This window comes from Artibeus jamaicensis, unplaced genomic scaffold, assembly GCF_021234435.1.
Source record: "Artibeus jamaicensis isolate MK-2021 breed Jamaican fruit bat unplaced genomic scaffold, CSHL_Jam_final scaffold_537, whole genome shotgun sequence".
Taxonomy (NCBI): Eukaryota; Metazoa; Chordata; class Mammalia; order Chiroptera; family Phyllostomidae; genus Artibeus; species Artibeus jamaicensis.
Window position 1 is genome coordinate 27,729,951 of NW_026522047.1, and position 16,235 is coordinate 27,746,185.

Below are 16,235 nucleotides of genomic sequence, written 5' to 3' on the forward strand. Positions count from 1 at the left end.
GTTCACTCCAATCGATATAACTCATGTTATCTTAACAGAAAATATTTTAAGACTTTTAAAAAGTAAAAATGCCATTTGTCCTGTTCCTCCCCTTAATAACCCAAACATGATAAAATGTCATAAAGTAGTGACATATTTCAAAGCCACAACTATTGTACACTGTATGGCTCCAAGTTGACTTATATTTAAATGGGAATTTTAAATTTTCTTCAGCAAATAAAAAAACAATAATATCATTGCAACCATTTTCTGAGATATTAGGGCAACTTACAGAGTAGCTAAGAGAAAGGTATGTTTAGACCTTCTGCATCCAAATTCCCTTCTCTACCTCAATCCAATCTCCATTTTCCTCAAATCTTCTCTTTCCCAAAATGGACTCATAGTCTTAGATAGGTACTTACATTGTTACTCATTAGCATGCTGGATACCCTTCTCTTAAACATTAAATAATATACACATTAAACTGATCATCAGCCCTGTACATAACACTACTCATGATAAAGTTCTCTATTTCCCTCCCACAGCTCAGCCCTGCTTACACATTTAGGGGCATCTGTTTGCCTCACTGACTGGGCTCCCCCCTCCACCTGCAGTTCAGTGTGTCGGCTGAAATGGCTACTGCCGCCCCTGACACTTTCACAACCCAGGTGAACTTTGTCCGATGCTGGAAGTGAGAAGCGGAGGGTGCAGGAAGGGGAGACTACTGGTTTCACTTTTTAAGCTGTATTTGTACTGCTTCCAATCTCACAGCCCAGATACTCTGGTCCTAGAGAAGAATGCTAAGTTCACGGGTCAAGAAGTAGCATTAAGTATCATTTCAGACCATGCAAGGTAAATATCTGGGACTCAACACACCAGTCCAGTCTCTTTTGCCCTTGACCAAAATCTCTGATCTCCAAGAGCACAGTTTCCTGTTGTGACCAGGCTCCTCCCAAATCCTTCCAATGAATGCAGTGCTCCAGGGACCCAACTCCAATCCAAAACACTCAGCATCTGAGAAAAATCCATTCCAATGACTAATTCACAGTCTAGGCAATTCGAATCAGGGAAATTTCAAGGTAAGTATTCATGCAACTTTGCATTCACCTGACTTCACGCTCTTCAGTGATTTAAACAACAACAACAAACAACAGTGATCACTGAGTGTAATGAAAAGTTAACTCAAAGCCACAACTGAAAGAGATGGGTTTGAAGCAAGAAAAAGACAAAAGCCTAACACTGTTCTCCAAAAAGCCCAATGTAATTATTCTTATCTTTTTAAAAAATATTTTATTTATTTATCTTTAGAGAGAGGGGGGAGGGGGGAGAGAGAGAGAAACATCAATGTGTGGTTGCCTCTCACGTGGCTCCCACTGGGGATCTGGCCCGCAAGCCAGGCATGTGCCCTGACTGGGAATCGAACTGGTGACCCTTTAGTTCACAGCCCGTGCTCAATCCACTGAGCTACACCAGCCAGGGCTAATTATTCTTTTTGTTTTGTTTTGTTTTGTTTTTTAAGATTTTATTTATTTATCTGTAGAGGGAAAGGGAAGGAGAGAGGGAGAGAAACATCCATGTATGGTTGCCTTTTGTGCGTCCCCTGCTGGGAACTGGCCTGCAGGGAACAGACCTGCAACCCAGGCATGTGCCCTGACTGGGAATCGAACCGCGACTGTCTGGTTCGCAGGCCCGCGCTCAATCCACTGTAATTATTCTTATCTAATGAATCTTTCCATAAAGAATATTTCTCCGCCTATTCACATTACCTTAATGAAAAAAAAGGAAAAATAAATGAAGGAGAGGCCGCAGCAGTTTCTCTTAGTGGGGTACAGTAGTCACCTGTTATTCACAGGAAAGAAGTTTCAAAACCCCCACTGGGTGCCCGATACCATGAATAATACCAAACCCTACATATACTAGTTTTGCCTGTACCTATGTACCTATGATAAAGTTGAATTTATAAATCAGGCACAGTAGGGATTAACAATAACTAATAAAGAAGTATAACAATTATAAATGCATTGTAATAAAAGTTATGTGAATGTGGTGTCTCAATATCTTTTAAAGATTTTATCCCTGGCTGGTGTAGCTCAGTGAATTGAGCTCGGGCCTGCGAACCAAACGATCACGGTTCAATTCCCAGTCAGGGCACATGCCTGGGTTGCAGGCCAGTTCCCAGCAGGGGACACATGAGAGGCAACCATATGTTGATATTTCTCTCCCTCTCTCCTTCCCTTCCTCTCTAAAGATAAATAAATAAAATCTTTAAAATTTTTATTTGTTTTTTTAAACAGGTTTTATTGATTATGCCATTACAGTTGTTCTATTTCTCCTCTTCATTCCCCTCCACCTTGCACACCCCCTCCCCCACCATTCCCCCTCTTTAGTTTATGACCATGTGTCTCAAGTTTAGATTCTATATTTCCCATACTATTCTTACCCTCCCCCTAACTATTTTCTCTCTACTGTCTATGCTACTTATATTCTGTACCTTCTCCCCCCCTCTCCTTCTCCCACTCCCCTGTTGCTAACCCTCCATGTGATCTTCATTTCTATGGTTCTGCTCCTGATCTTGCTGTCCTCTTAATTTGCTTTCGTTTTAGATGCGGTTGCTAATAACTGTGAGTTTGCTGTCCTTTCACTGTTCATATTTTTTATCTTTTCTTAGATAAGTCCCTTTAACATTTCATATAATAAGGAGTTGGTGATGATGAACTCCTTGGATTTGATCTTATCTGAGAAGCACTTTATCTGCCCTTCCATTCTAAATGAAAACTTTGCTGGATAGAGCAATCTTATATGTAGGTGTTTGGATTTCATGACTTGGAATACTTCTTTCCAGCCCCTTCTTGCCTGTAAGGTCTCTTATGAGAAATCTGCTGACAGTCTGATGGGAACTCCTTTGTAGGTGACTGTCCCCTTATCTCTTGCTGCTTCTAGGATTCTCTCCTTCATTTGTTGTTTGTTTATTAGAGAAAGGGGAAGGCAGAGAGAAAGACAGGGAAAGAAACATCGATCGGTTGCCTTTTGCACATACCCCAACCAGGGACCTGGCCCACAACCCAGGCATGTGCCCTGACCTGGAATCGAACCAGCGACCTTTCACTGTGTGAGATGATGGCCAGCCAACTGAGCCACACTGGTCAGAACATCAAAATATCTTATTGTACTGCACTCATCTTTCTTCTTGTGATGATGTGAGCAGACACAATGCATCCCTGATGAGATGAAGTGAGGGAAATGTTTGCCCTTCTGATGACACATCAGAAGGAGCATCACTGAGCCTTGACCATACCATGTCTTCCACCTACAAATTTAATGCCTTTTGCATCTTAATTGTTTATCATCCACTGTGGCTTTAACTTTTGTAGTGTAAGGTACAACAGCAAAACTAGCACAAATTTAGTTTTCCTTCTCTACAAGTTCCCCCAAAATTCATTCTTACCATAGATGTTATCAGCCTCGGCGTGAGCGTTTTCTTTCCTTATTGAGAACACTCACTGTTCCACTTCAAGGAGGTGCTCTGCAGCTTCCCTTTGGCATCTGAAGCGCCAGCACCACTCGCCACCTCTTGCACTGTGGGTCGGTATTAAGTAAAGTAAGAGCTCCTTGAACACTGGCACTGCCACACACAAAAGTCGATCTGATAACTGGGATGGCTACTGAGTGACTAACAGTCAGGGAGCATCTACAGCGTGGAGACGCCAGAGAAAGAGGCGACTCACAGCCCATGTGGCATGGAGGGGAACAGTGCGAGATTTCGTCACACTACTCAGAACAGAGTGCAATTTAAAACTTAGTTATTGATTGATTATGGAATTTTCCTTTGGATATATTCAGACTGCCACTCACCAAGGTAACTGAAACCACAAAGGCAAAACCACGAATGAGGGGAGACTACTGTAATTTCCTGTCTTCCATAATGCCTTGCCATATACCCATGACCAACTGATTGTACATCTTCTAGCAGTGCTTTTCAAAGCGTAATCTCCAGTGGGAGACACAAAAAGGATCCTGGTAAACTACTGTTTCTTGATCTGGGCGCTGGCACCATGACCTCACAGCAAGCAGGAACATGCAGACTTTACTGTCCATGTATTATAGTTCAATACAAAGGTTTTTAAAAAGGTGCTCTTGCTAGGCTGCAGCGAATGGATGACGGCAAGGGGATGAGAAAGCTTTCTGGAAGCAGGGTGGTTTAGGGGAACAGGCTTTCGAGGCAGATCCCGAATTACGACCAAGTCTGTCAATACCTGGCTGTTTCAGAATGGTGAAGAGCTCCAAATACCTAAACAGCACCCGGCCTCACAACACCGTCTCACCGTGCAATGGGAAAACAACACGCCCGCCCTCATGCCATCTGAACCTACCCAACAAGCTCGGCACTCGGGAAATTTGGCAATAGGTGCAAACTCAGGCATACAAAGTTTGTCAAGTTTATTCTTCATGCCAGGCATTGTTCTAACAGTGTTTCACTTAACTCACCGGAAGCTGGCAGCACAAATACCTTCTTTCGACAGATGAGGAGGATGGAGCACAGAAAGGTTGGGGAACTAGTCCAAACAATGGCGTTTGTCCACGGCTGAGCCAGGACGTGGGTCCACGCAGGCCCGTGCCTGAACCCGCCTCCCACCCTCACTCTGCTCTGCTGGGAGGGGCTCACCAGTACCTACGCAACTGGGGGCTGATTTGGGAAGAGGTTAAAGAGGAGGTGGTGAATATCACTGACTGATAAGCTAAGTCAAATTCTCTTATACCTCAAACCCTAGGCCACTTACAACGTTTAAGTTCTCACTCATTCAGTCCTCTGTGAGGACAGGGCCCCAGTCACAAGTACTGTGGGTGACGAAGTCTCTTGTTGGACACCTTAGCACGAACCCGGTCCTGCTCTCTGGTAAACAGTCCTGTGTGGCAGCCAGGCAGGGCAGCCACCGGACAGGATGCCTGCCCTGCCCTCTTCCCTTGACCCTGCCCAGCCCAGCACTGCAGCTAAGGGACAAACTCCCACACAGTGACTTTTTGATTCATATCAATGTAGCATATATATGTAATAAAATCAAACAGTACTACTGCTTTGACTTCAAATAAAGAACTACCTGGGAGTAACCTGGCTTTCACATTCAGGTAAAAGTTACCCGAAAGTTCAGGATAATCTAGCAGTTCCTAATTATAATGCAGATTACTTTACACTACCATAGGTCTTTACTATGAAGAAAACAGCACTTAGCACCCAGCACAGAAGGGGTACTCAGGACCTGAAGGAATAAATGAGTGAGTGCCATGTCTTCGTGAAATCTGGGAAACAGGAAAATTCTTGTGTTATAAAGTGAAATAAAAAGAACAGGATACGGTATTTTATACGCACTTTGGTAACGAGTGTACTTTAAAAAAATCCAACATGGGAAAAGGAATGCTTGTCCTTTTATTCTTTTCTATTTTCCATTTTTTGAACAGTAGGTATGTATTATTTACAAACAGGGGGTGAGACTACTTTCTTTTAAATTCTTGCTGCCATTCCAGTAATGCTCACTGGATTTCTTTATTCTTTAACAATTCTGTAAGCTTTATTTAAGGGAATTGTCAGAGTCAAAACAATTTCATACAGCTGAAAAGAAAAGAAAAGCTCTCCCACTCTAAGAGTGCAATTCTAGTCACACTGTTTTTCCTTCAATGCAGTTGCTATCATTAATATTTATATAAGTCAGCAAAAGTATATACCTACAACTATATACTTTTTTTAAACATCTAACTAAAATAAAAACTCCCCAATTTTCCTTTATTTGGAGAATTAGTTTAGTACCTAGTGGCAATACAGAACACATACCAGTGAGAGGATTTTTAAGCTACATACTTTACGCTTTTATTGAAAAGGTGCTGCTATTCAGCATTGGCTGGTGTCACTTGGTGGACTGAGTACCAGACTGCAAACCAAAAGGTCACCAGTTCGATTCCCAGTCGGTGCACAGGCCTGGGTTGCAGGCCAGGTCCCCAGTTGTGGGCATGTGAGAAGCAACCAACTGATGTTTCTCTTGCGCATTCATGTTTCTCTTTCTCTCTCTAAAAATAAATGAAATCTTTTTTAAAAAAAGAAAAAGTGCTCTTCAAAGGCTATCTAACCAAGTACTAAAATGCTGACATGGGAGATAAGGAAAAGAAAGAGGAGACTCCATGAAATCCCCTACTTAATAAATGACACAGGGGCCCCGAGGAGGAGAGTTACAATAAGTGTAGCTGTAACTACTGCACACTTGACCTTTAACAAGGAGGAGCAGCAGCCAGGCAGGCCTGCAAGTCAAGGTCTGTGAGGCTCTGCAGTGCAACTCTCTACCCACGAGAAGGGGCACTGCTTATCTTTCTGTCTCAGTAGAATGATCCGCCCTTTCTGGAATCGGCTAGATAGCCAGCAATTTAGATCGAAAAAACTTTCCTCATTTTTTTAAGGTCCAATATCAGACCTCAGTCTACAGTACTTTTCCTCTGTGCACAAGTTTTACAACCTATCCCTGTGTCTCACTGAAATCCGTAACCACCACACCATTATTTTCAAGACCTCCTAAACTCAGAAACATATTAGTGACAAAATATTACACAACTTTTAAAGTTTAACTCTGATTTCAAGTCAGACTGTCTGTCACAAGCATTTGGACCTTAGCGAAAGTATCAGTAGTCCAGATCTGCTTAAGAAGCTGGAAGCTGAGCTACTGGGCTAGGGCCATCATCCCTGGAATCATTCACAGGTCTCTTGTTCCCCACAAAGCATGTGATCGGAGTACACAGTTACAAAGTAAAGTGGAGGTTGCCTTGAAGAGCCACTACAGAAATCCCGTTGAACGCATTTGCTCACCCAGCCGTTGGACCAAAAATGGCTACAGCCCGGCCAGTTTTCGGCGCTCCGACTCTCCCCATCACAGCTACCATTATTCTTAGCAAAACTGTGTAATTCATGAGAAGCATGCTTCAAAAAATACCTACTGGGGAACTCTCAGCTATCTCCAGCTCCCTTCCATTTGGATGCAGAGCTGTAACATAATTAAACATTTCTGTTGATGCTTTGAGACAGATGCAGCCTGGATCATCCAAAGCGCAGTGCAGAACTACACAGGCAGTCACATGCTAAAGTGCTGTCGGTATTCAGACACTGCAGCTCCCAACCCCAAGCTACCACTGAAGCTTCAGCTCCCTTAGCTGAGCACTGAGACCCTCCGCAATAAGCCTGCTCATTGCCCTGCACCTTCTCATGTACCTTTTTCTAGTCAGGTAAACTACACACCTGTGTCCCACACTATATTGGTCTCTGAGTCTTCCTGGAGAAGAGTTTTGCTATAAAAAGACTTTCTCTTTCACTCTCTCCTACGTGTATAAAAGTTTTAAAAACATAATGTCTAAACATTTATAATTTTCTAACATTTATAACACAGGAAATACAACTCTCTCACAGAGTAATAAATAATTTAATCAAATTACTGTAAATGGCTATTTACACAAACAATGACTATTACTATAACTATTATAGCCACTGGGGTAATTTGGGAACTACTGAGAGTTATTTATTAATCTGTGTAGTAATTACATAAGCCAACAAAATAAAAAGCATTTCACAGTCTTCTACAATTTACAAAGATATCTCAATGGTCTTTCAGAATAATTTACACACCTGTCTTTAAAACATGCTATTTAAAGACTTAGGGCTGCATTCATCCTTCCGAGTATTTGATGCACCAGACCCTGTTCAAAATGCTGATGATACAGAAAAATGAAATTAGTGCGCTGACAGTGTTGAGGCAGATGTGGTGACAATGTGACAGAGTGTCAGTGTCAGGACGGTGGAAGAGGAGGGGAGGCTCTTACCAGAAGTACCCAAAGTACTAAGGTGCCCCCTTTGCTCACCACTAGTGATATGGAAGCTGGGAGGAAGTTTCATCTAGAGCACAGGACGCTCCTGGCTCCCTCCTGACCCCTGCCTGTGGAGATGCGGCCCACTGCGTAACAGCTTCCACTGCTGCCCACCCTGGTCCAAGACCTAGATTTTGCTAGGACTCTTGTAATCACACTCATTCTTGGCCTGCTCCAAATCCAGTCAAAGGAAAAGGCAATGTAGACAGCAGAATAAAGTTATGAGAGTTATTCAAGGAAATCTCTGTACGGGTTAGATTAAGAGATAGGTTAGTGATGCAGAAGATACTCCTCTCCTGTTCTTTAGTTTTGGTTTGACAGGCACAACAAAGCTAAAATTAAAAGCTTCTCATGTTCCAAAGAGGACATACAGAATATCCAGAGACACATGAAGAGATGCTCAATATCGTTAGCTATCAGAGAGATGCAAATTAAAACCACAATGAGATACCACTTTACACCAGTCAGGATGGCTATCATAAACAAAGCAACAAACAACAAATGTTGGAGAGGTTGTGGGGAAAAGGGGTCCTTAGTTCACTGTTGGTGGGATTGCAGACTGGTACAACCATTATGAAAAACAGTATGGAATGTTCTCAGAAAAATAAAAATCGACCTGCCTTTTGACCCAGCAATTCCACTGCTAGGGTTATATCCTAAGAATCCTAAAACATCAATATCAAAGAACCTATGCACCACAATGTTCATAGCAGAACAATTTACAATAGCCAAGAGATGGACGCAACCTAGGTGCCCATCAGTAAATGAATGGATAAAAAAATTGTGGTACATATACACAATGGAATTCTATGCAGCAGAGAGAAAGAAGGAGCTACTGCCCTTTGCAACAACATGGATGGAACTGGAAAGCATTATGCTGAGTGAAATAAGCCAGGCATTGAAGGACAAATACCATATGATCTCACCTTTGATAGGAAGCTAAACAACAAAACAAACAAGCAAACAGAATAAAAACAAAGACACTGAAATAGAAAACAAGTGGGCAGCGCCCAGAGGGGAAAGGGAAGGGAATTTAAGGGGAAAAATGGGGAGGAATTTTGAGGAACAAGTATGAAAGACACAGGGATGAGGACTGGCGGGGGGGGGGGGGGGCGCAGGGGGGCTGGGATGGGAGAAATAGACAAAAAACTGTACTTGAAAAATAACTAAATAAAATTTTTTTAAAAAATAAAAAAATAAAAAAAGCTTCTCATGTAATAATGTCTATAATTGGCAAATTGAGAAAGACCCTTAAAGTGTTTGCAGAAGCCCTGGTTGGTGTGGCTCAGATGGTTGGAGCAGCGTCCCATAACCAAAAGGTTTTGGGTTCGATTCCCAGTCAGGGCACATACCTAAGTTGTGGGTTTGATCCCCAATCTGGGCACATATGATCCCTGGTCCAGGCATGTACAGGAAGCAACCAATTGACGCGTCTCTCTTGAATTGATGTTTCTTTCTCTGTCTCTCCCTTCTTCTCTGGCTAAAAGCAGTGAAAAAAAAAATGTCCTCAAGTAAGGATAAAAGTAAAAATAAAGTTCTTCAAGAAGTCTAAGCTACAGAGTTCTGTAACTTAGGGAGTGGCTAGAAATCAATTTATGAAAAGAGAAAGCTGGGAAATGAGAGGCTGGGAAAGGGCCATTCAGCTCTGAATCAGCAGACTCTCATTTCTCTGAGTCAGTTCCTCATGACAAGGCTGAGTACTAGGAACTCAGGAGCACTCGGACAAGCGGTCACCCATCAGCAGTGTCTCTGCTGAGAGAGGGTGTCATACAAGGGAAGAGAACACAGGGTTCGAAGGCAAGAAGAACTCTATTCTGGCCCAGTCATTCACTAGCCACATGACTCTGGGGAAAGACACTGAGTCTATTTCCTCAGCTGCAACTAAATGGGTGATGATGATACTCACTCAATGATGATGACACTTACTCCATCTCTCTTAGAAGGATGTTAAAATGTTCAATGTGAGCATATGAAAGTCCCTCTGAAAAAACCATACAGCTTTAGACAAATGCGATGTGCTTTTTTTTAAAAGCTTTTATTTATTTCTTTAGAGGGAGGGGAAAGGAGGGAGAAACATAGTGCGTGGTTGTCTCTCACATGGCCCCCACTAGGGACCCAGCCTGGAACCCAGGCGTGTGCCCTGACTGGGAATCAAACCAGCGACCCTTTGGTTCGTATCCCGCGCTCAATCCACTGAGCCACACCAGCCAGGCTGATGTGTATTTTTTTTAAATGCACACATCCAAAAGTACTCACTGTCCTATTTGAGTTGCTCAGCTCATAGTTGACTGCATTGTGTTTACACAACATGAAGCCAAGATAAACAACTTCCGCCACAATGACATCTGGCAGATAACAATTTTATCTAGGAAAGTCAGTCACCTCCCTAGCCCCCACCCCTAAACAATGCCAATTCTCTGGAAGCTCCAGGCAATTAAGCTCTCTAAAATAAACGGATTGCAAAGTACCTTGCCAACAATAAACTCTAGAACAAATTAGTGCAACAGCTAGAAAATTATATCCACAAAATAATTAGCTTTCACATTAACAGAAAGCATCCATTCTTGCACTGATAAATTCCTTTTCCACCTCCTGCTTAGCTTCAGTCACAACAGTTCCCCCTCTTAAAATACCCTTCATTTAACTCTCCAAGTCAAATCCTCTTATTTCAGGATCCAAACCAAGGATGACTGAACCTGTAAAAACTCCCCACCATATCTATTCCTAAGATATTTCAACATCTAGAATGAACTCTCTATATGCAATGTCTCTGAAGGATTCTCTATTAGTTTACTATATTTCTGAATCTCCTCAACAGCCATGGCTCAGCTTATCCCCCCTGGCTCCACCTTCAATGCCAGTCCCCACGCCTTATGCACTGTGACGGTCACAGTGCAGGGAAGAAGGGCTGCAGGTCACACACCTCCCATAAAAGAACACGTGTGGGAGCCGTGTTGAACCTGAACCTGCATATTCATAAGAAATAATTTTCAGACTTAGCTACTATTGTAAGGTATCGCTCTCTCCTCTAACTTCATGACATATACTAGAATATTAGAATGTCCCCAACAAACTTCTCTATACCAGATCATGAACTTCTTGAGGTCGTGGACACCACTCTAATCTTTTAAACTACTTCTGTGTTTTGCTTGTGCGGCTAAGCTAGTGAAGGCACTTAGCAAATGACTCTTAAGTTAGAAGTAACCTCTTTTCTCTCATATTTACTAAGGCCATTTCACAAATAGCTATTCACCTAAGTTTTGCAGGGACAATATCTCATTATGCCTTAGTGACACAGATGCAAATGCTCCTTTGAAAAATAATTACACATTTAAATACCTGTGTCTGATTAGTCTAAAACACAAGCTAATTCCAACCTGATATCAATTCTTAAAGAGATTCAGTTATATTCCATTCAGTAGAACTGTGATGACTGTTGACTTTATTTATTACTTTTATTACTTTGGAAGGATTTGTGAAGAAAAAGAACAAACTTCTTAGGGAAAAGTTCTCTTAGCAGAAACAAGTTTGGCTATTCAGGACAGTGTTCCGTTTGTTTAGAAGAGCGACCTTCAGGTACACCAGCAACTTCAGCCTCCTGACAAACACAGGCGGGCCCAGCAATCTGGGTTTAGAAATAGTACCAACAGTCATTTTCAAAGTATTCTCTGGAAACTCAAAGGGAACAAAGAAACTGTCCAACAGAAATACACTGTGAGCGATATGCATACATACTTAAAATTTTAAATGTTCTATGACTCATCTTTAAAAAAGCAAAAAGAAACAGGTAAAAAGAGTTTTAACAATTTATTTAACTGAACGTATATAAGATCTCTTATCAACATGTAACTAACATGAAAGTTACTTCATACTGCCTGTAGCACCCGGTGTGAGTCTGACACTCAGAGAACGTCCGGGTTCAGACCAGCCACGCGGAGCTGGCGGCCACCGAGCTGGGCAGCCTGGCTCCAGAACACTCTGAAGGAGAATCACAGCGGTAGTGCACACACACAATTCACCTCTGCATCACGTCCAAACCCCACTGCGACAATTAATGAGAAAAGACCTAATCCAGGGGCCAGTGGAAACATTTGAATGGCTAGAATCACGAGTGTTCAGAGGTTTGAGTGAAACCTTTAAATGCGCCAAGGGGAAGCTGACTATCTCCTCAACCCCCATGCAAACAGAACTGAGAGGAATCATTACCTCTATTTATCAGACCATAAGTATGCACATTAACCAATCTCAAATGACATAATAATGAAAATCACATGACAAGGGAACTGAAAATTGAAGAATTACGGGCACCAAGACACACCAGAAATTCTGGAAGTGTAACATCAATCTAGCTTTCTATAGAAGAAAAAGCATCTCATGACAATTAGTCAACACTTGGAAGCAACTGTTGACCATTCACTCCTCTCCTCCCTCCTGTCCCTGAATTTAATCAATAAGCAATCTTGTTGACTCTTCCTCCACGTCCTTCCCATGGCACAATGAGGGTGTACACCCAAAAAAGTACATGGTGTCCTATGCAGTAAGAACCTTGCCACTTATAATTTGATACTTTGCTCGGGCCTCTTTATACCCGCTTTACACCTTGACTTTTAAGATTCCTGTCTCACGGCTCTTAGAATTTCTGGAAACATGCACACGGCTAGACTCAGTGGGCACTGATCTTGCCTCGTTGGCTCTCTGGGCCCTTTGATCTATCCCTACACGGTCACTCTGAGCCCAATGCTCCGGTAAGTGGTCAATCCGACAACCAATAACGTGCTCTTTGCTCTGCCTGCGTGGCCTTCATTTCCGCCACCCCACCTCCTGTTTTCCAGTCTGACTTGGACTACAACCCCCTTACACCTGCCTCCAAGGCAGGGTCCCTCCAAGCTGCCCTCTGACTTCACATAACCGGTCAGTGTCTTCCTGTGGCAAATGCATCCTGGCTTTACTTCATTATCCTTCGAGCCCTACAAAATCATGACTCTGACTTCCCACCACGTTGGTCGTTCCATTGGGAATGCCCTCGGAACTCATTCTAGTATCAGCTGTTTCACCTTTTCCATTCTAAGGCAGCTGAAGGCTACACGAGTGATTCTCGTTATTCACAATACTTACGTCCCATAAAGTCTCAGAAAACTGAATTGGTGAATAAAGCACCAGTCCTGTTAGCAGAAATAAAGAGTTAGGTTCCTGCAAGCCTCTGGCCACAGCATTTTCATCAACTGATTTATATTTACCTATGTTTTATGGGTGTTTCTGTTTAAAGACACTTTATTTAATATACATTGATTTCTGCTTCAAAAGGCTGAAGTCACAGCCAACAACACTGTAACTCGTGCCCAAACGAAGCTTATCTAACACGCATTTTCTCTGTAAGGGACATCACAGCCTTCCTGCCTTGGGAACACTGGACAGCACTTCAGCACTACACTTGGGGCCATTTTAAATATCAAAAACACCCAGAAAAAGAACAAAAATGAAAAAAATTATTTACTAACTAGACTGTGAAAAGGACTCTGTACACTGTGAGAAGACAGAGTGCTACCTTGTTTGACCTCAGCAGGGAACATGCCCATCGCGTGACTTTAACCTTCTGCCCATCTGTCCCTCTGCCGGAATAACCATGAAAGCATCGCAAGCATCGACTTTGGGGTCATAAACAAATTTCAGTTAGTGGATGAATCTGCAAACACGAATCCACAATGAGGAGGATGGGCTGTACTTAGTACCTGATGTGGCTTTTGGTAATCATTTCCTCCACTGAACTGTAAGGCCCCCGAACGCAGCTTCTTACTCCTCCACTTGTTCCCGGGAACTAGCACAGTGCTTGGTGTACACAAGGCGCTCGTCGCTGTTTGTTAACCAGAACCTTGCCCACATTCACTTTGCCTCCTTCCACAGGAAAGAGCTCTGTTTCTTCTGACCTAAGGTCAGACGGACCTGATCTCTGGGTCTGTCTGTCCCTCACCTGCTCAGGGCACTGCCTACGGAAGCTGCTTCACCACCTCTGCCTTGTCACCCACTTTCAACCCTTCCAGCTGTGGCACATAATGAGCTCACAATTCCCGCTTTCTCTTACCCTTATTCTGTGCTCTCTACAACGTGGAGAACACGTGGGAAATGAAACGCACGGGGTCGTCGCTGACAGTCCTCAGAGGAGGGCGGCATCACCCTGCACAAGCCCATGGGAAACAGTGACACTCCACAAGAGAATTTCCTGCGCTTTAACAGTGGCCAGTTGTAACTTGTAGAATTCCTAGCACCACAAACGGATCGACATGAAAACTCCTAAGGGCTCTCGATGCAGAAGAAACCTCTAAAGCCTGGAGTTTCCGTGGAAACTGTGTAAGAAGGGACTGGAAGTGATGCTGCCTGTGTACGGAGAAACCGCAGACTCCTACCGGAAACTCCACCTTTTCACCTACTGCTGCCCCTCCTCCACCCTCACCCCTGTCCATTCCACTGAGTTAGGTTTCAGAAAACTAGCAAATAAATTCTAATCATGATAACCTAGTCTTTATTTTTAGAAAATCATCTGCAGATAAAATGGAAAGACAAGAATTTTAAAATTATGAGCTCAAATATCAAACTGACTTAACATACACATCTTTAGCATCTAACTCTCCAAATGGGAAGATAAAAATCTAAGAAGGAATAAGGTTAAAAAAAACTGAAAAAATAAAGGAATCCACCAAATTCAGAGGCTTATGTCATTCAACAAACGCTTATGGAGCCCGCTCGTGAGTCTTCCTTCCCTCTACACTTTGATACACTGTTAGCCCTCGCTACATGTTACAACAGAGCGGTATGGGCTAAACCTTCACCAAGCCAACTGCTCGAGGGCGGGGATGTATCTTTTTGTTGTTGTTGCTGTCCCCGCATGAGCATCAGGGGTATATCTTATTCATTCTTGTATTCTACCAGTCCATTGTAACTGGACTATGGGAGATGTGAAGTGAAAGCTCTTGGGTGAAGATTTACTGTATGAGGTCCTGTAGGTTCATTCGTAAGTTTACTTTTAGAGTTCAGAGCACGTTTCAGAAACATAAAAGAAGGTCAGAGTACCTGGCCATCCAGGTTAATCTATATTATAGCCATTGTTCTAATAAATAAATGACCTACCTGTTCTTCATAACATAGTAACATTTTAAATATCTTAACTATAAGAAATGCTTTCCAAGTGATCAGAGACTGATACTTTACACACACAGACACACACACACACACACCCTAATCCCACTGTACTTCAGAGGCTCTGAGGGTAGGGAGAAGAGCAGCGACTGCTCAAGGTCCAAGTGGAAGAAAAGTACAGCTTAAAGAGTAATCTGAAGCAGCTGAGACCCCCATGAACGCAAGTGGTCCCCCCTTGCTCTGGAAAACAGAACGGTTCAATGAGCCACCACCACCTGGAGAAACACACGGCTCCAGTTTTGTCTGATTCTGCAAAGAAGTAACGGACCAGTGATGAGGTGTGACTGCAGATTGGGAAAGGCCTGGTAAACCCGGGCAGAGCGAGACCGTTCCCACCTGCATTGGCAGACAACGGCGACCCTGTCAGAAGCTCTGCTCAATGCACCCAATTTCCCAGTCGGGGCCAGAGAAGAAATACGCTGAAATTTTTCACAAATTTCCCTGGACGCCAGTCACAATCAAAGATCACACCCCACAGAAGACAGCATAACAAATGGTTCATGGCTTACTCAGCTAACAATTGAGAAGCTTACTATAAGCTTAGCACAGCACTTTGCTCTCACCTTCTCATCTAACAGGGACTCTGTTTCAGTGAAATCTGAGATGGAAAGTAATTTGCCCAAAATTACACGGCTAGTGAAAAAGAAGTGGGATTCAAATCCAGCACACATACACACACTCTTAACTACTACTCAACCTGACTTGCCTTCCTTAAAAAGAAAAATTTATTTAAGTTTTAAAATGTAAATGAACCGTAAATACTGACCGTAGATATGCACTGACTCTACGGAGAAAAGGGCCTAGAACAGTGCCAGTGCGGGGTCGGTGCTCACTGCATTCTGTTCCTATCGATTTTCTACTGGGGCGGACCAGACGTAGGAAGCCAGGAGCAAGCTCAAGAAACGGAGCTTGTTTTTAAAATGATACTGCTGTGAAAGTCCTGTCTGAGTTGGTTGGTCTTAGCCTCTCACTGCTGTCCTGACAGTCGGATAGGTTCTCCGGCAATCAGCTGCCAGTCTCACTCTTACAGGGCTTTAAACCATTAATGGCTTTAAACAAAGAAATCACAGCAGCAGAGCAAACCCCTTCCTCCTTCCCCTTCAGACAGGCATTATTTTCATCTAGATTATCCCCACCGCTCCAGTAAGTGCCAGGACTACACCAACTCACCA

At 43.0% G+C, this 16,235-nt stretch overlaps 1 protein-coding gene across 2 annotated transcripts in view; it reads right to left on the reverse strand.

Annotated features, from left to right (window-relative positions):
* FNIP2 (folliculin interacting protein 2) overlaps window positions 1-16,235 on the reverse strand; it is a 121,044-nt gene that overhangs the window by 86,383 nt on the left and 18,426 nt on the right. The window lies entirely within an intron of this gene.